This window comes from Diabrotica virgifera, chromosome 10, assembly GCF_917563875.1.
Source record: "Diabrotica virgifera virgifera chromosome 10, PGI_DIABVI_V3a".
NCBI lineage: Eukaryota > Metazoa > Arthropoda > Insecta > Coleoptera > Chrysomelidae > Diabrotica > Diabrotica virgifera.
The window spans coordinates 128,199,939-128,221,982 of NC_065452.1; the positions used below are offsets into that span (position 1 = coordinate 128,199,939).

General features: G+C 33.3%; 1 protein-coding gene across 1 annotated transcript in view; it reads left to right on the forward strand.

Moving 5' to 3' along the window:
- The first annotated feature begins 4,701 nt into the window (after positions 1-4,701).
- The window catches only part of LOC114342587 (regulator of G-protein signaling 17), a 224,723-nt gene continuing 207,380 nt past the window's right edge, over positions 4,702-22,044 (forward strand). The window contains exon 1 of the mRNA XM_050641366.1: positions 4,702-5,071. The gene's annotated coding sequence lies outside the window, so the exon portion shown is untranslated. The remainder of the gene's footprint in view (positions 5,072-22,044) is intronic.

The window sequence follows — 22,044 nt, forward strand, 5'->3', positions numbered from 1 at the left end:
AGGACAAACAATTGAAACAAATGCTTATTTTCGGGTTTAATTTGCAATACCTTTTTGTTTATAAACACTTTTTAATTTAGAAAATCTCATTTTAAAAAGCAAGTATTTTCACGAGAGTTATCTGTTGAACGTTTTCATCTACAATGCGTAGTTTTTTCACAATATTGAAATAATGAAAAAGTCTCTTTTTTTGCTTAAATGTTAATAAAAAAAATCATAAAACAGTATAGATTTTGATACCCACGAGGCAGCGGCGACGCGTGACTTTTTCTAAAGTGTTACCAAAAACCGATGTAAAAAAATCTTATTAAAAAAAATGATTTTGAACCTCGCAAATATAAGTTTTTGTATTCAATCCTGTGGGATAAAATTAAACAAATCCCAAATTATATGTATGTAATTATGTATAGGTATTAGGTATAACAATAAATAATAAACAAACTAAAGATATTATTCTACCATAAAATTAACGCAAAGAAATGAATAAGTAGGAAAAAGATTTTGAAAACTATTGTTTATATTTTAAGTCTTCCATTTTCAATCATTCTTTCATTCTTCCATTTCTTCAAAATTATATATAACAAAAATATACAAGGAGAATGACTCAGTAGTTGATCAATTACGCAATACGCAGCAACACTTTTCCCTGTTTAAATGCACGCACACTGTAATCTGTAATAGGTACTAAACCAACGTTCAAACCAATCCAAAAAATGGTTACAATACTGATATACACAGCGTGGCCACGCGCCGTCTCTAGAACCGTCGCTCCTTCAAAAATTTCAGAAACGAGCTAGTCCCGAGCGATAGCGAGGTTCCTCCTGCTTTACCACTGACAAATGTGGTAACAACGTATAATAACGTGCAACGGATTCACATAATATCGCCAATATTTTCGTGCGTCTAGTTGGCTATTTACTGAATTAGGTACTATTAACAAATATTTTTGTTGGTAAAAAATATAAATGGAATTATTTCATAGTAGTCATAAAATACATATCATCCATTCTATCTATGTCGCTGTTTGGAATTCAGGAAAATGGCCATCTGATTGGTGTACCTCAATTTATATCCCACTACACAAAAAAGGAACTACTACCAGATGTGAAAACGACCGCACACTGTCACTAATAACACATGCTAGTAAAATCTTGTTGCATATCATCAAAAACAGATTAAAAACCTATCTACATTACCAAATACCTCAGGAACAAGCGGGGTTTGTAAAGGGTAAAGGTACAAGGGAACAAATCCTGAACCTGAGACAACTCATTGAAAAGTCTAGAGAATTTCAAGTACCTATGATTATATGCTTCGTTGACTACCAAAAGGCATTTGATTGTGTAAGCTGGATAAATCTGTGGTCAATTTTAATAGAAATGGGCGCACCAATGCACCTGGTGACACTTATTAAAAATCTGTACCAGTCTAATATAGCGACAGTACGACTAGATCAGAAGTTCTCAAACCAATTCAAGACCGAGAGAGGTGTTAGACAAGGATGCGTGTTGCCACCTGACTTATTTAACATTTATGGTGAACATGTCATGAGGATGGTTTTAGAAGGATGGGCCGGTGGAGTGACAGTAGCTGGTAGGAAAATCTCCAATTTAAGATTTGCTGATGACACTACACTTATAGCAGCAAATGAGCAAGAAATGTTTGATCTTCTGCGAAGAGTTGAGTACGAAAGCAATAAAGTTGGTCTGAAAATCAATAAAGCTAAGACAAAAATAATGGTGGTCGACAGATTTGACACTATTCAACTGACTAACATATTAGAGGAATACCAGATAGTAAACACCTTTGTCTATCTCGGGTCTAGTATAAGTAACGATGCTAACTTGGACTCAGAAGTTCGGAGACGTATTGGTATGGCAAAAAATGCGATGAGTCGCCTAACAAAAGTTTGGAAAGACAGATCTATCTCTCAAAATATCAAGATGAGGCTGGTGAATGCCCTTGTATTCTCAATATTTCTATACGGGGCAGAGACTTGGACTCTTCGCGCATGCGAACGCCAAAAATTGAAGCCTTTGAGATGTGGTGCTGGAGAAGAATGCTGCGCATACCTTGGACAGCTCATAGGACAAACGTTTCCATTCTAAACCAACTCAATATTAAAAAAAGGCTGTCCACAATATGTCTGCAACGAATTCTGCAATTCTTTGGTCACGTGGTTCGCAGAGGTGACGACAGTTTGGAGAGATTAATTTTTTCTGTAAACGTTCCGGGGAGAAGATCAAGAGGACGATCACCAACTAGATGGTCTGACCAAATAAAGCATTCAGCTGGAAACTCATTCTGCGAAGCTCTTAGAACAGCTGAAGATAGAGACCAATGGAGAAACATTGTTAGGAATATTGGAAGAAATCACGATCCTCAGTAATGGGGAAACGACAGGAGAGAGAGAGTCATAAAAAATTTATTTGCAAGATTTTTAACTGTTACCAATAGTAACAGTGGTTATATGGACGCTTCGCCAGTGCCACGAGGTGATCCGCCTTTTCTGTTTCCCCAGATATTCCAGTTGAAAAATTGCGCCTAGTAAGCTTTTTTCGAAAAAAGTGCTTTGTCGGTTGCGTTTCTTAGAGTACAGTGGAACCTCGATAACTCGGATTAATCGGGACCGTGGCGATCCGGGTTATCGAAAATCCGGGTTAGCCCGAGTATATGGTAAAAATTAATAAAATACGGTATACTTACAGATAAACTCCGTTATAATTGAAATAACATGAAATATAAATATATGCACAGTACCTACACATCTAAATTACTAAAAACATGCAAACACAAACCTAAGCAAACGGAAGCGAACAATACAAGACTGTACTACACACAATACAGTCACAATCGGAACGATGTTATGTTATTTAAGAACAGTGAAAACTAAGACCATTTTTTAAAAAAGAATTTTTTAAATAGTCTTTTAGTCCTTTTTAAACAGTGCTAAGACAGTTTGAAATAAATAAAGGAATACTACAGCTGTCTGTTGTTTCCGATAATCCGAGGCAATGAACGTCGCTCTGACGCCGTGTGCCATGAGTCATTTTTACTATCGTATATTTCAAATTACACAAATACACATTATCTCTCAAATATTATATTACATACATTTTTATTGTTAAAATTTTTGTCTGAGGAAAATCGGTCCGGGATAGCATGTCTTCCGGGTTATCGGGAGCCGACTTATCGTTGTTCCACTGTAATATTGTTTTTATGCATTTTACTTTGATTTATATAACAATATGTAATAAAAAATATGTAAAAAAAATTGAAAAATCTAACACACTCGTTAAAGAAAAGCGTGACGCGGCTTCATCGAATAAACGGTTTTCATCCCACGCTTTTCTTTAACGAATGTGTTAGATTTTTTCAATTTTTTTTATTTTTTGCTTCTTAGTTGATTTTTTTATAATATTTTTAATTTTAGTCACTCGTAACTAAAGAAAAACGATTCTTAAATTTTTTTTTCATATTTTTTTATTTTTTAAAATATATCGTTATGTTTATTAAAATATGTATAAAACATATGATGTACTAACATGAAAAATAGTCGGAATCGGCAAAAAATTTGAAACTTTATTGTTTATTTATGAAGAATAACGTAAACAATTAACGTAAAAAGTGAAATTATGTATAGTTCATATAATTAGCTACAATCTGTAAAAGTTTCAAGTTTCTTCATTGTAAAAAACAAGAGAATTTAAGCATTATCCATTAAAATCGTTTTTTTTATTAAACAATTATTAAAAAACATAATTTTTTTTATTGACTATTCGTGTATTGTTCCCGCGAATGCATGTCTGCAAATTTTCAGTCATTTGCATTGAAGAAAAGGTTGCCAAACTAACGTCTAAAGATTTGACCCAAACAATTGAGCTAAAGAAAAGCGTTTAATTAGTACACCAAAACGAATTCTAATGTTAATTGTAGCACAAAACGTCTCTACCGGTGGTTTTTCTAAGACTATGATAAAAACACGAATTTTTTGAATTCGAGTTTTGGTTGAAGTTTTATTTCGTATCGTATTGAAATTTGACACGAATAAGCGCCGATTTTTATATAAACAAATATATGAGCGTTCAAAATTTGAAACTTTATTGTTTATTTATGAAGCATAACGTAAACAATTAACGTAAAAAGTGAAATTATGTATAGTTCATATCCTTAGCTACAATCCGTAGTTTTAAGTTTTTACATTGTAAAAAACAAGAGAATTTAAGCATTTTCCATTAAAATCGTTTTTTATTTGAACAATTAATAAACATAAAAAATTTTTATTGACTATTCGTGTATTGTTCCCGCGAATGCATATGTCTGCAAATTTTCATTCATTTGCATTGGAGAAAAGGCAGTCAAATTAACGTCTAAATATTTGACGCAAACTATTGAACTAAAGAAAAGCGTTTTAAAAGTTTAGTACTTGCATAAGATATGCTCTGTATATATTTTCCTAAGTGTGATACTGATAATGTGTGAAGAATATTTTTTAATTCGTTGTTTGTTCACCCCATTTGTAGTGCGTACGGTCCTGTGCGAGTTTGGATAGAACGCGGATATCAGGTGGCGGGCGTCGGACGTCGGGCGTCGTCGTGCACGGTGTATATCGGCGTCGACGCCGTAGTCGCAGCATGAGCTGCGCGTTTCTGGAATGCTGGGAACGCGCAAGACGTAAGGCGCATCTGGTTTACTGTTTGCGGCTCGAACACGGCACGGCCGAGCCCATAAGTATTTTCGGTTAAACGGGTCGTGGTTAGTTTTTCTGGAATTTTATAGGATCGCCGTGGTGTCCGGCCAACCATCACCCATCATGGTCACGGGTGTACCGCCCTCTCAGAGACCGCAATCTCAGAAAGTGGGGCATTGTGTATATTTACAGCTCTTGTGAGTGAGTCAACAATCCTTACAGGACAGGCCTCTTCGACGGTGCATCTATTATGTGTCGCGAACGTTAAAATTATTAAGGGCAGCACCAGGTGGTCCTACGGCCACCCTGTGCAATGGTCCGACTACCATCAAGTGCAGCAGGCACGTGTGCCATCACCTACCTCCATGGCCATTGATAAAGGTATGTTGTGACGTCAAATGCATCACACGCGATTTTCAGCTTGTTAAGCTTTCCCTTCTCTTTCTTTGTTCAATTTTCTTTAATCTTTTATTTTGCACGTTCTCATTTCGTTCTCATCGATCAATACATTACCGAGCCTTCTAAACCCGGTCGACTTTTACCACAGCCGCACTCTCGTAACAAGTGCTTTAAACTCTTTAACATCTCCATTTATTACTCCATACTCCTACCTCCAGACAACAATACCTTCTACTAACTCTCTCCTTTCCACACGATCACCGATCCTCAACCAGTGCAAACACGCAACATTTATGAGCATAAAATAAGATATGCACCCATTCATAAATTACTATTCAGATTTACACTTTCAACATGAAGGCTGATCAAAGTAAACATCAGTCCAGCGATTTGTTATCGTACGAAAAATAATTGTGGCATCTTACGAAAAATAATTTATTCCCGAATCATACATTACTAAACAAGTTTTTTAATTTGTTTTTCATTTTTGATTTTTTTAAACTTCTTTTGTTTTGAAAATTTTGTAAATTTTAATTATTATAGGTATCTTTAGTTTTCTGTCATTTGGATAAACAAATAAACAGGTGATAGTTGAGGTCAGGGGTAGGGGTTGAAAAAAAGACATTTACTATTGCATTTTACTATCTAATTATTAGCATTATTGTACACTTACATTCTATTATAACACTATGTTGAGTAATGTTTTACCTTTCATTTTAAGCATAAAAAACATGAACACATAATATGAAATTCCTATTTTTTGTTTTTTTTTGCGTAATCCAAGTATTTTCTTTCTTCTTTAATAAAATATTTTATTTAATTGACAAAAAAGTCAACGTACTCAGGTATTTTATTCGTATACCTATATACGTATTTTAATTTTTCTACCTATTAAACAGAAATAAATCTCTTCGTTTCTATCATTTAAAAGGTTTATAGTAAATCTCTTCTCGTGACACATTAAATGAACATTTAGAAAATGGCTTTTTGCAGTCTGCAGTTCTTTCTGTTTATTGTCATGTTAGCTGTTTACCTACAGATTCTATTGATTTTTCTACGAACATTAGAGGATGTAATAATTCTGAACTCAGAAAGTTTTCTACCATATAATGGTGTAAGCTTTAATTTACTTTTCAACAAATTTCTTCCATTCTTTACGTCTGTCCTTATCATTCCTCTTTTTTCCAATATCTTTCCGATTACTTCATTCCATGCCTGTCTGTGTGGGTCTTTCTCTTTTTTATTTTTCAATATTCCCACACTCTTTTCACTGGTATGGTATCTTTCATCCGGTATAAATGACCCTGTGATGTTAAGTTCTTCTCTTGTTCCTCCTATCTGCATAACTTTTGTTTTGTTAATATTTATCTTCATTCCGGTTTCAGTGAGTACTTCTTTCTTACTTACTTAGTCCTAAGCCTTTCTACCTTTAGGTGTAAGGCTTATGCTGGTTTTTAGATATTCCCATTTTTCTTCTATATTTGTATTTTTTGCCCTACCTTTCAGAGTATTATCTAATTTTTCTTGGAATTTCTTCTTATATCTTTCCTCTTTTAATTTGTAACTTTTTATTTTTTCGTGTACTACCTTTCTTCTCTTTTCTTCTTTTTCCTCTGTTGTTCTCATTCTCATTATTACTAGATGGTGGTCACTGCCAATCTCTGAGCCCCTTTTCACTTTCGTATCCTGTACTCTTTTCCATTTGTTGCTACTTACCAAAAAGTAATCTATGATTGATTTTTCGTTTCTGCTGTCTTCTACTCTCGTGTATATGTGTACTTCTTTATGTTTAAATTTTGTATTTGTTGTAACTAGTTTGTTCTCCATACATATTTCTATTATTCTTTCACCATTTCTGTGTAGTATTTCTTCTCCTTCTTTTCCCATGCACTCCTCTATTCCGCTGTTGTTGTTTCCGACTCTACCGTTTAGATCTCCCATTACAATTATGTTTTCTTCCCCATTATCAATTTGCATTTGGAGCTCCTCGAAAAATGTATCTTTTTCTTCTTTTCTTGCATCTTCATTTACTCCGTAGGCTGTTATTATTGTCCATATTTCTTCGTCCATCAGTTTCATTTTCACGGATAATATTCGCTGGTTAACATATGTTTCTTCTATAACGTGTTGTAGTCTATTCGGTGCAATTATTATCCCGACTCCTTCTTTTGCTCTCTCTTTTGTATCCGCTCCTACCCAAAGTAACCAATATCCTTTGTGTATTTTCTTAAGACCTTTTCCTTTCATCTTCGTTTCCGTTATTCCTAGTATTTCTATTTTTTGTTTTATCATTTCTTCTACCAGTTCTTCCTCTTTTCCATTGATGCTTCTCACATTCCATGTTCCCATTTATATTTCTCCTTTTTTCTGCAATCTAGCTTTCCCCTTCTTCTTATTTTCATCCTTGTTTACCTGTGCATCATCTTTTTCCCTATCGCTTTTCCCATTCATTGCCTTGGTCGTCATTGTTTTGGGTCCGGTCTCATTATTTTCTATTAGTTTTTTGAAGACCTTTCCTCGATATTTCTGCGAATTTGTATAATTTTCTCATTATTATGGTCCCATTTCCACTCCTTCCCATTAATCTCCAGTTTTATATATCCTATCTTCGTAGTATTACCTTTGTCTTTTTCTTCTTTATTGCCATTTTCCTAATTTTTGCTTGTATTTCCCTTTCCTTTCTTGTTAAATCTGATTCCATATACACCTTTTGTCCCTGTAGATTCTTCAGTTTTCCTTTGTTTTTTAGTACACTTAGCTTATCGGTTAGGTTTTCCATTTCTGCTACAAAGATTTGGTCTCCGATCTTCACCGCTCCTCTCAGTTTGACCTGTAATTTCAGATTTCTTCCTAGTGTTCTACTGACTCCTTTACTGGTTTCCTGTCGTTAGGATCCAGTGTGAGGCCCTTTAATACTATATTATTTCTCCGTCTATCTTTTTCCAATTGTTCTATTCTTTTGTTTGCCATTTTTAAAACTTCTTCCAATTTTTCGTTTTTTCTTTTAGCTCCTTAATATATTTCATCGTTTCCTTTTGATCTTTCCGTATGGTTCTTATTTCTGCCATCATTTCATCATTTTTCCACATAAGTTCCCGCATCATTTTTATCATCTCTTCATTTGTGTCGTTGCTTTTATTCGGTGTTCGTCTCGTCATGTTACTCTTTTCAAAATACAATTCATCTCCTTTATATTTTTTATTCTTAGATTCTTCGTCGCTACTATATTCTTTCCTTCTATTGGTTTCCTTTTGGGTTGTTCCGCCACTAACCATTTTAAATTAAATGTTAGATGTTATCCTCAGCACTAATAGACCAGGGTAGAAAAATAAATATGAGCGATTTCAGGGTAAAAATCAATACAGGTATTTGAAGGTGCTAAATGATAGGATGGATATAGTTAATTAAAAATACATACAGAGGTACCTACTCGTAAATCGACCTTATTTTTTTATAAAAAAGGCCAAAGTAAAAAAATATGGTTTTTTTGCCTATAGCATTTTTAGTATCATATTTACAGCAAAAGTTCTTTTACAAAAGTTATGTATCATGAAAAAACGATTGATTTGAATTTTTATAAGTTAAAATCCGTAAAAAATTAACCGATATAATTGCAAAAAACCACGTTTTTTGCACTATTTGGTAACTGTTAATAACTTTTACCAAATAGGTCGTAAGGAACTTATTATACCTTGATCATGAGGAAATTAAGTGCTTTTATTAGTGTACAAAATTTTAAGAATATCTATTCGTTAGTTTACGAGTTATGTTAAATGTTTATACCAGACATCGAATGTTTAAACGATCATTGTTGCCCTAGGAGTATTTTCAGAGCTTTTTGGCAAAGTGCAATGGGTTCTTAAAGACTCAAAGCACTAAGAAAGCTAAAAAAGGATATATTTGATTTTTAAATGTTGTTAAACAAGTCGCTAAAAATGATGAGTTTTTTCCTTATAAACAATTAGAATATCTTCGTTATTTTTTCTGATAAATAATATTATAATTGACTGTAGGAAAAATGTGGTAAAAACACACATTAAAAAAGAAAAACCAACTTTCTAGGACCAATGATAGTCAAGTTATACTTTCTTTTTGTGAAAAATCACATCTCTATTGTTTTAAGAGTTGAAATTTTTACAGAATGATAATAAATATCTATATTTTATATTTCAATTGATAAGTACGGAATATCTGCTATTTAAAACGAGTAATAACCGTTTAAAGTGAAGTTACACACGCTGACTGCGCTGGGACCGTGTGATGGAGAAGATTGTCGGAGTCCAGTTTCGCGTGTCGAGATTTTGCTATAGAAAGTTCAATTTGGAGCGCTTGAAAAATTTTACAATATCTCAGCTTCCAGAGAACGTAGAGCCTTCATTTTTTTTTAAATTGGAGTAACTCGACGAAAGAATAGCAACTAGCTAATTTTCATTTACCGGAAAAATCGGAAAATTCTGGAAAATGCACTTTTTTATTCAACATTCATTTACAACGTTAACACATATAATTTCTTAAATATTTTCATGAAATATTATAAATTTGTGAATAAATATTAAAATAAAATTATAGTATATACCTATTTATATACAGGGTGGTTCATTTTATTCGCCTCGGTTTCTGTACGAAAAACGACTTGATTTAAAAAAATTTCTTCATAAAAAATATACCGGGCCATTAACACTGCAATCTAAAAATAATGTGAATTATACAGGGTGCTTCAAAAAAGAGTGGTATATCAAAGATATTTTTTTATGGAACACCCTACACCTGATGAAATTTTTAAATTACCCTTAAAAAAGAAGCTAGACAATACCTAAGTACAGGGTGTTTTGATTTATTTCAATTTTTAGAAAAATGTAAAGATTTAGAAAAAAAAATAAATATTTACAGATCTCAGAATCAGTGACAATTTTTTTCTTAGATCTTCATAATATACTATGCAGCAGATTTAAGCAGATATTTATTGTAACAAAATTTATAATTACTTAATCGTACATTTTTAAATTTAAAAATTAATTAACAACAAAAACATTCTCAAATTAAAAAAACATTATGTATAGATTATAATTATTCAACTTCATTAATTCTACACAGTTTTTGTACAGGTTCATTAATTTCTCCCACATTATCCATAATTCCTTGAAATAAATCAATTGTACCGAGATTTGCATAAATTGCAAAGATGACACTGGCGAAAAAAGATGCTACAACCTTTTGACAGTTACATAGATGACGAAAGTGGAAGTTGAAGGAGATTTGTTTAAAAAAATTAGGGATAATGTTGAAGAAATAAGAAATTAATGAACCTGTACATAAACTGTGTAGAATTAACGAAGATCCATAATTATAATATATACACACATTTTTTTTTTCAATTTGAGAAGGTTTTTGTGTTCAATTAGTTTTTAAATCTAAAAATGTACTATTAAGTAATTATACATTTTGTTACAATAAACATCTGTTTAAAAATGCTGAATACTCTATTATGAAGATCTAAGAAAAAATTTGTCACCGACTCTTAGATTTGTAAATATTTATTTTTTTCTAAAATTTTATATTTTTGTTAAAATTTAAATGAATCAAAATACCCTGTACTTAGGTATAGTCTAGCTTATTTTTTAAGGTCAATTTAAAAATTTCATCAGTTGTAGGATGTTCCATAAAAAGATATATCTTTGATATACTCTTTTTCGTAGCACCCTGTATAATTCACATTATTCCCCTGTACCCGTATATGTCTATGGAGAAATTTTTTTAAATCAAGTCGTTTTCTGTACAGACACCGAGGCGAATAAAATGAACAACCCTGTATATAAATAGATATGTACTGTAATTATATTTTAATATTTATTTACAAATTTATAATATTTTATGAAAATATTTATCAAAATATATATTAGTGCTAACATTGTAAATGGATGTTGAATAAAAAAGTCCATTTTCCAGAATTTTCCGAATTTTCCGGTAAATGAAAATTAGCTAGTTGTTATTCTTTCGTCGAGTTAACCAAATTTAAAAAAACAATGAAGGCTCTACGTTCTCTGGAAGCTTAGATATTATAAAATTTTTCAAGCGCTCCAAATTGAACTTTCTATAGCAAAATCTCGACGCGCGGAACTGGACTCCGACAATCTTCCCCATCACATGGTCTCAGCTCAGTCAGCGTGAGTAACTTTACTTTAAAGGGTTATTACTCGTTTTAAATAGAAGATATTCCGTACTTATCAATTGAAATATAAAATATATATATATTTATTATCATTCTGTAAAAATTTCAACTCTTAATATTTATAAACAATCGAGATGTGATTTTTCAAAAAAAAAGTATAACTTGGCTATTATTGGTCCTAGAAAGTTGTTTTTTCTTTTTTAATATGTGTTTTTTACCAGCTTTTTGATACAATCAATTATAATTATTTATCAGCAAAAATAACAAAGATATTCTAATTGTTTATAAGGAAAAAAGTCACAATTTCTTTATCGACCTGTTCAACAACAATTAAGAAACAAATATATTATTCTTTTTTTTAACTTTCTTAGTACTTTTAGTCTTTAAGAACTCATTGCACTTTGCCAAAAAGCTCTGAAAATACTCATAGGGCAACAATGATTGCTTAAACATTCGATGTCTGGGATAAACATTTAACATAACTCGTAAACTAACAAACAGATCTTCTTGAAATTTTGTACCATAATAAAGGCACTTAATTGCCTCATGATCAAGGTATAATAAGTTCCTTACGGCCTATGTGGTAAAAGTTATTAACATTTACAAAATAGTGCAAAAAACGTGGTTTTTTGCAGTTACCTCGGTTAATTATTTATGGATTTTAACTTGTAAAAATCCAAAATAATCGTTTTTTTATGATACACAACTTTCATACAACAACTTTTGCTGTAAATATGATGCTAAAAATGCTATAAGCAAAAAACAATATTTTCTGACTTTGGCCTTTGTTTAAAAAAAGAGGTCGATTTACGAGTACCTCTGTATGCATTTTTAATTAACTATGGCCCCCCTACGATTTAGCACCTTCAAATACCTGTATTGATTTTTTTCCCGTTTTTATTTTTCGGCCCTGAACTATAATATAAATATTATTATATACACTTTAAAGTCTATTTTTACTTCGCACAAGTACACTTTTTAACTTTAACGATTATCGATAACGATAGGTCTTTTAAAAACCGGTGTTTTTATTGTGATAGGTCTCGATTCCGAAATTACCTTATCGCCAACACACCGGCTCGCACAACCTCTCGCTTCGCCTGCCAATCTCGAACCAATTATTTTGAACTTCTTTCTATATTTCCAAATTATTCTGAAGTTCTTTCTTAGTTTTTGCAATTAGCACTAAGTCAGCAGAAAATAGGTACTCTTTCCGAAATTTTTACTCTGCGGATTTCTATGCCCTACATTCAGTTTTTTATTCCTTGTTGTGCATTTCTTAATAATTCATGTTTTTTCGTCCATAAACATTAGAACTGTTGGGCTAAGTGCTCCTCCTGTCTTAAACCTACATTTATTGTAAACGTATCTGATGTTGAATTTTTAATAATTACGGCATTGTTGTTCTCAGTGTATATTTTTTGTATCATTCTTAGTAACTTGTTGCCCATTCCATTTTCCCTTAGTTTTCTCCATAGTTTCTGTTTTGGTACTTTGTACTTTATCGAAGGCTTTTTCTAGGTCAAGAAATGCTAAATTTTCTTTTTCTCTTGCAGCGCTTTTTGTGATATCTGTTTTAAAGTAAATATATGGTTCTGTATACTCATACCACTTCTAAATCCACTCTGTGCTTCGTCTATTGTGTTCTGTCATTATTCTTATTCGTTTGTTTATTATTTTTTCTAAAAGTTTCATACATGTACCGGGTGTCCCAATAAGAATGGCTCTCGGCCATATCTCAGGAACCGTTGATAGTACAGCTTTCAGAAAAAAATATTTATAACAAAAGTCGCCTCGGGAAAAGCCTGGAAATTATTTTCATAATTATTGTAGGTTCACCCCTAGAGGGCGTAATTGAATATCAAAAATTAAAAAATCAAAATTTTACAAAATTTGTCTAATGAAGGGGCACTGGAAATCCGATCATCGTATTCTTCATAAAATTCTGCGCATATTTGATTTCACAAGTTTAAGTCTACCTTTGCAAATAAGAGGTGGGAGTGAGATCCGGTTCTGCTAAATCGAATTTTGCAAACTCTTGTTGAAAACAGCTCTTTTTTTGTTAATGTAAGAGTTATAATTTCGAAACAGCCTATTAATTAATGTGCCAGCCAGGAGGCGTTATTTAATTATTTTCAGAAATCTATGTTTCTTTGGAAAATATTAAATATGCATTTTTAATTCTGTATTACAAAATTAGATCAAATTAGCAACAGAATAGCGAAAACCGCATGTCGATACCTTTTTTCTATCTCGAGATATCTTAATAAACGTGTAAATTTTAAACAAAACTGTTACTCTCACCGCTAAACGAAGTTAAGGAAAGGTAGTGTGCTGTGGAAAAAAAAGAAACATTTTTTAGATGTCAACGTGTATTAATTAAAACAAACAACAATAATACAAACAACACTATAAAATATAACAAAGAAATAAAAACAACTACTTAGTGACCACTAAATGTTCAAATTATGGCCCATAATTTTCGATGCAAGTACTTACTTTTTAAGAGTATATTGAACAGCAGTCTCAATTGCTGCTCTCTTGATGCTTTGCATGGCGTTTCCTACTCTCTGGATCATGTTTTCTCGAGTAGTGGGCCTAGCGGCAAAAACAAGGTCTTTAATCCGCCCCCATAAATAAAAGTCTAAAACAGTTAAATCTGGTGATCTGGCTAGCCAAAAAATAAGCTTCCACGTACTATCCATCTATCAGCGAATGACTCATCCAAAAAATCTTTTACTACTCTGGAAAAATGCGCGGGACAACCTTCGTGCCGAAACATGGACCTACGAACTGCTAGCGGTACATCTTCCAAAAGAAGATGCAATTCATTCCTTAAAAAAATTAGATAGCGTTCACCAATAATAGCATTATCGAAAAGCAAGGGTCTAATGATCTGAATATCACCAGATTTAACTGTTTGGTGTGGGGACGGTTTGGTATTTCATTTTTATTTAGGTATGGGGACGGATAAAGACCTTGTTTTTGCAGCTAGGCCTACTCGAGAAAAATGATCCAGAGAATACGAAACCCCATTCAAAGCATTTCGAGAGCAGAAATTAAGACTGCTGTTCAATCTACTCTTGAAAGAGTAAACGCTTGAATAAAAAATGATGGACAATAATTCGAACATTTAAGTCGTCACTAAGTAGTTGTTTTTATTTCTTTGTTATATTTTATAGTGTTGTTTGTCTTATTGTTGTTTTAATTAATTATATACGTTGAGATCTGGAAAATGTTTCTTTGTTTTTTCCACAGCACACTACCTTTGCTTAACTTCGTTTACCGGTGACAACGGTTAGGTTTAAAATTTACACGTTTCTTAAGATATCTCGAGATAGAAAAAAGGTATCGACATGCAGTTTTCACTATTATGTTGCTAATTTGATCTAATTTTGTAATACAGGATTAAAAATGCATATTTGTATTTAATATTTTCCAAAGAAAACTAGATTTCTGAAAATAATTAAATAACGCCTCCTAGCTGGCACATTACCTAACAGGCTGTTTCAAAATTATAAATCTTAAATTAACGAGAAAGCTGTTTTCAACAAGACCAAGTTTGCAAAATTCGATTTATCAGAACCGGACTTACAGCCATTTTTTCATAACAGGGTTCCCACTCAACCCCACCTCTTATTTGCAAAGGTAGACTTAAACTTGTAAATCAAATATGCGCAGAATTTTATGAAGAATACGATGATCGGATTTCCAGTGCCCTTTCATTAGGCAAATTTTGTAAAATTTTGATTTTTTAATTTTTGATATTCAATTACTCCCTCTAGCGGTGAACCTACATTTATGAAAATAATTTCCAGGCTTTTCCCGAGGCAACTTTTGTTATAAATATTTTTTTTTTGAAAGCTGTACTATAAACGGTTCCTGAGATATGGCCGAGAGCCATTCTTATTGGGACACCCGGATAGATGACTTGGAGAAAATGATTCATAGCAACGTCAATTTTCGGTAGTTATTAGATTATCTCCTATCTCCTTTTTTCTATGTGGATACTATTGGTAACACTTTTCAATCTTCCGGGATATCTTCATTTTCCCATATTTTATTCATTATTTTTAGTAATATTTGTTATTTTTTTCATGTTTTTTATAATTTCTGCTGTTAATCTATCTCTATCTACTTCAACAGCTCATCCATTATTCAACGTTTTTTTTTGCTTCGTCTAGTTTTTCTTCGTTTATTGAGTTTTCTGTGTTTTATTTCAATATACAGGGTGTTTCATTAATAATTGTCCATATCGTAACTGGAGAAACCTTAGCCCCAAATACGAAGATTTAACCCAAAACACTTAAATAAAATATTCTTCCTTACCGAGATACAGTGTTTTATTACAAATGTTCTAAAATGATTTTAGCCCACTGTTAAAGAACCTTTTAATATTTTTTGTTCAAACTTGACACACAGTTTACACATGTTAGGATACTCTAACTAGTGTTAAAATATAGTTTTCCACTGTTACCAGAGGCGTGCTGTAGGCAGTGGCGGCTCGTATAACTTTAGGAAGGTAGTGCCAGAATCCGGGCAGCTGCCTAAATTTTTTGTGGCGGTTTTACGATATGGTCAAAAAGGATATAAAATATAAATAAAAAAAAATATCGATTCTTATCTACCTGTTCATTATGTTTAATTAGAGTATCACGATAAGCTGAATTTAATTGGGTTTTTATATTTAACTTACCAAGCATTGAAAAGCTAAAAACGTTATTCATGTGCACTTTAGATTTTTCATGGGATTTCAATTTCTCCCATATATGTACAAGATCATCGGTGCCTTTGTTTGACCAAGTCTCGTCACCTCCAAACAAAACGCATACAAAACAGAAGAGTTTATTAGTTTGTTCGCAACCACACAACCAGCTATTTTTATCATAAATAATTTTATTAAACTTACGACAGCGAAGTTTTTGTCCATTTCCACTTTGTTTTTCAATTTTTAAATCGGGTAAAGGCCGACCGAGTTCTTTAATTTGTAGTTTTTTTTCTAACGAAAAACCACCAAAAGAGTTTTTTAATATACTAATTTGATTCATTGTCAATAAATAAATTAAACGTAGAAAATAATCAAAATATTATTTTTATACCTACGACACCCACGATCACAACGCACTAACTAATAATTACAAATTAAAAAATATAGTAGAGTATAAACACAAATATACAATACAGTAGTAGACAATAAACACAATAGCGTCAAGCGAACGCGTAAAGAAACTAGAAATATGTAGATCTAAAACATTGTATCTTAAGATCCACTAACTTCCTTTTCGAGATTTCGAGCCTGGCACGGAGACTCCAATTTAAACGTATGGTAAAAGTGCAATACCGCTCTCTCTCTGTCACTTACACAGGATGCTCATACAATCTTTCTCTTTTCTCACGAGCCACTATGCCGTTCGGCACTGGGATTTTTATGATTTTCATCCTTTATCCGGTCAGCTGTGGGTGGCCAGAGTCGGTAGATTTGCATTGCGCTACACAGTTGCCAGATTTGATATAATTTATAAAAATAAAGAGAAATATTCACAAAAAAAATAAACAGGCATTAAAATGTTTTTAAGATAAAAAATATGTTTCTGCATAGTTAGCAAGGTAGTGCCATGGCTCTATGACACTACCTCACGGGCCGCCACTGGCTGTAGGCAGGGCCGCTCCAAGGCTTTCAAGCGCCCCGGGGCAAGAAATTTTAGGCGCCCCTTTCCTCCTCCATTTGTAAGTAGTTTTTTGCAACTTAGTGAATCGTTATACCGTATTCGCTCCGTGCGTGACTATGGTGGGGGTACCTTGAAACAATGCCAACGTGAGTACTGGCGAAATATGACAATATTGGAGCTATCTTTGTAATGTCATTGTCATTGTTTGTACAAAATTTTTTGTCAAAAATGGTACATAACTGTTACCTATTTATCACATGCTTAACGCCAAATTGTGAGATCCAAAAATGTCAGATGAAGGCGGTAGGTGATGTCGCGTCAGTCATGTACAAAGCGAAAACCTACAAACTATTTGTTTCATCATCATTCTCTTTGCCTATATGTCTATGCGGTGTCAGCTTCACTATTTGCATTTCTCCATAAGTTTCTGTCTTGGATTATATCGATATTAATCCCCTTTACCGACATGTCCTTCCCTCCTAAGCCTCTCCGCCCAGGTATTCTTTTGTGTTCCTCTCTTACTCCTTCCAGGTACCTGCAGTTCGAGAATTCTTCGTATTGGGTGACTAACGGACGTCGCGACGTTGAACATTACCAAATCATCTTAACCTATGCTCTATCATTTTGGCATCTATTGGTGTCAACCCTAGACTTCCCCTAATATACTCATTCCCAATCTCATCCTTCTTTGTCACTCCAGTCATCCATATAAGCATTATCATTTCTATCACATACATTGGTTATTCTTCTTTCTTTTTAACTGTTCAACATTCACTTCCGTACATCATAGCTGGCCTTATAGGTGTTTTATAGAATTTTCCCTTCAGCTTTACTGGAATTTTTCTGTCACGCAACAAACCACTCGCTTCATTCCACTTCATCTATCATCCATCCAACTCTAATTCCACTACATGCATCTCCATTACTCTGTAATAACGATCGTAGGTAGTTAAAACTATTACTTTTCAAAAAGTTTTAAACCCTTTTCCTCAAGAGCTTGTCTCCACTGTCCCAGTTTTTGTTCTAAGTCGCTTTTACTATTTCATACTAACACTACACCAACAGCATACATTAAGAACCAGGGAATGTTACCCTGTAGCTTCGCTGTTATCTGATCCAAAACTAAGAATAAATAAAGACTAAGCACTGAGTCCTAGTACACGTGCAATCCTACTTTCACATGAAATTTATCAGTCTCTTCCACACCTACCCTAACACTAGTTGTTGCTCCCTCATACATATTCCTCACAATATTTACATATCCATCCGGAACTCCTTTGTTATTGAGTGCCCACCAGTCACCACAGAATCTTTCGAGGAATTCTATCATCATATGCTTTCTGAAGATTTACCATCATATTATAAGTTTCTTTATTCCTGTATTTCTCCATCAGCTGCCTTCTAATGAAAATTGCATCTGTTGTTGATCTGCCCTCCATAAACCCAAATTGATTATAGCATATTTCGGTTTCTGCACGTATCCGTCTATCAATTACTCTCACCCATATTTTCATGGTGTGACTAAGTAATTTTATGGCTCTGTAGCTTGTACATTGTTTTTGTAAACAGGTACTAATATACTGCTTCTCCATTCGTCTGGCATTTGTCCAAAGTCCATAATTATATTAAATAAACCTGTCAGCCACCTTGTTCCTGTCCCTGGTAACGCTCTCTACACTTCCCGAGAAATATCATCTTTTCCAACTGCTTTTCCTTTTATTATTCTTTAAGTGCTTGACTTCACTTCTTCGTTATTTACAAAACACAACGATTACACTATCACAGAACAAACATAATTGTAGTTCAGATATATAGTTCAAACATAATAATATACATAGTTCAGTTGAGATAAATAATATAAAAGCTATGCGAAGAGAGAATACAAGACACACAGTTTGGATTCATGAAAGGCGTAGGTACCAGTGGCGGTTATCCCTTTAGGTCAAATGGTCAATGACCTCCCTGTAATAATTGTACAATCAAACGATTATAATGTAATTATTTCCTTAAAAAAAGAAAATTTTCTGTATTAAAAATGTTCGGAATACAATGGTATCGTTCAAAGTTAAATTTTGCTTTTATTGTATTGACTTTTCAGTCATTCTGTTGTTGTAAAATGTAGCGACAAAGATGCCGCCAAAAGATTACCGATAAATAAACATGAAATACGAGCTGTTTGACGGTACCGAATAGCCAAATTTATCTTTGACTGAAACTACCGCAATATTACTCTTAAACAGCTAAATACGAACATTCACGAAGGTCAAGAAATTTATTTGACCTCACTGTGAGAATACAGCACTTTGAATCCGAACGTTCACGATAAATACTTATATGCAAGTTGGTACTAAATCGTGGTTATTGACCGTAGACCGTAGGTATCGTTTTCGTTGTTGAGCGGTAGGTATTCGAACGATCACAAATTTCAACGAGCAAGTGATCGATCATTTCTCAAAATCTAAGGCCAGAAGAATCGATTTACTTTTTAAATCCGCATAAAAATGTAAGTTTTTATTTATTTTTGGTTTTGAGTTTAAGTAGTTTGTTGATATTCTGGCTGTTATAATTACATATTATATCATACTATTTATCTGATTTATTTGACAATTAGTAATGAAGACTTGTTCCTTTTACTTATTTCATATTTACTTGTCAAATAAAGATCCGCTTAAATTTAAACAACATATTGCAAAATAAGTTATAAGAAACCAATACAGATGATGGAATAAGAAATTATTTAAAATGGGATTTGTAGGTCTTGTTTTTCCAAAAAAATCTTGAACCACCGGATATGACCTCCCCCTTCATTTACAGACCAGCCGCCACTGGTAGGTACAAGAGATGCACTGCTGAGTCTACAGGTTTTATTTCAAAGATGCAGAGATATGACTTGCGATATTTACACCTGCTTTGTGGACTACCAAAAAGCATTTGATACAGTTCAACACCGAAAAATGATGGATGTTCTAACAAAAGCCCAAATGGATGATAAAGACCGACGTATAATACAAAATTTATACTGGAACCAATCAGCCACAATAAGAACGAATCTTGGAGGTGAACCAACGGAAGCGATCCAGATCCTACGAGGCGTTAGACAAGGTTGCATACTTTCATCTATATTATTTAATTTAGTGAAGCCTTGGAAAATTGCGAACATGGAATACTTCTAAATGGAGAACGCCTAAACAACATCCGCTATGCAGACGACACCGTTATTTTTGCAGACAGTTTGAACAGTTTACAGCAACTAATAAACAAAGTAAAGAAAGTAAGTGAAAGATTTGGACTTCAAGTAAATATATCAAAAACTAAATTTATGATCATCAGCAAAAATAAAATTAGAGAAGCCCAACTACTTATCAATAATACACCAGTGGACCGAGTAAAACAGTATAACTATCTTGAAACAATAGTAAACGAACAATGGGATCACTCACAAGAAATAAAATGTAGAATAGAGAAGGCTAGGAGTGCATTCAATAACATGGCCAAACTCTTTAAAGGCCACAACCTTAATCTGGAGATAAAAATAAGGCTCCTACGATGTTATATCTTCTCAATATTGTATTACGGAGTTGAATCCTGGACACTCACTGAAGCAATGGAGAAAAAACTTGAAGCCTTCGAGATGTGGCTATACAGGCGAATCCTAAGGATATCATGGACGGACAAGATAACCAACGAGACCGTATTACGAAGAGTGGGCAAAGAAAGAGAGGTGATGTATACCATTAAAAGGAGAAAATTAGAATATCTCGGACACATAATGAGAAACGGCACTAAATACAGATTACTGAAGGTAATCCTTCAAGGTAAAGTATTCGGAAAGCGAGGAATTGGGAGAAGAAGAATATCATGGTTAAAGAACCTGAGGAAATGGTTCTCCACAACAACAACTAATCTATTTAAAGCATCAGTTAATAAAATAATTATAGCCAGAATGATCGCCAATATTCGAAACGAATAGGCACTAAAAGAAGAAGAGATAAATAAGGTTTCGTACACTTATGGGATCAAAGTAATACTAGCTGCTATTTTTATTTACCTACGATTGGTAAGTTTACAATTTTACAATAAAATATTGCTAATATTTCTGGTTTGATTTTACCAGTGGGTAAAATCCTTCTTGTCCTTAGTAAATGTCATTACTTTTATTTATTGTTTCTGGTAATTTCGGTATTGTCAAAAAAAGTTTTCGGCACCTGCCGGCGCCTTTTTAATACGGCGCCTCTTCGCCCTTATGGACGGCGCGGCCCTGGCTGTAGGGATATAATATACTTCATTTTCGCCCTTTTCCACCCTTACAAGCTACGCCACTGTCGTAATAATCATTTCAGCATGTTTTTATTCCGTTTTACTTTTTACATAAATATCATCCTTTTGTCTCATTGCGATAGAGTAAGTAGTTTTCAAGTTATTTGCTTTTAAATGTAATGGATTCCATAAGACTATGTATTTTAAACTACATTCAATAAGATTATGTGTTTAAAATACATAATCTTATTGAATCCATTACATTAAAACGCAAATAACTTGAAAACTGCATACTCTATCGCATTGAGACAATGGATGATATTTACGTAAAAAGTAACGAAGAATCAAAAAACATGCTGGAATGATTATTACGACAGTGGCGTAGATTGTAAGAGTGGGAAAGGGGCGAAAAGGAAGTATTTATCCCTACAGCACGCCTCTGGTAACAGCGGAAAACTATATTTTGACACTAGTTAGATTATCCTAACATGTGTAAACTGTGTGTCAAGTTTGAACAAAAAATAATAAAGGCGCTTTAACAATGGGCTAAAATCATTTTAGAACATTTGTAGCAAAAACACTCTGTATCTCGGTAAGGAATAGCTATTTGTATAACAAGGGAGGAAAGTGCTACTTTTCCTCCCGAGAATGAAGTTTACTGCCCGACGCGTAGCGGAGGGCAGTAATCATTCAAGGGAGGAAAAGGCACTTTATTCCCATGTTATACATATGATTTTTCCACCTTCCTCAAATAACAAGTCATTTTTTCATTTTTACTTAATTTATTTATGTAACTAACCAACAAAATTTATTAGAACTAAAACTAACAAGTAGGTACAATATAACTGTCAACTGTCAAT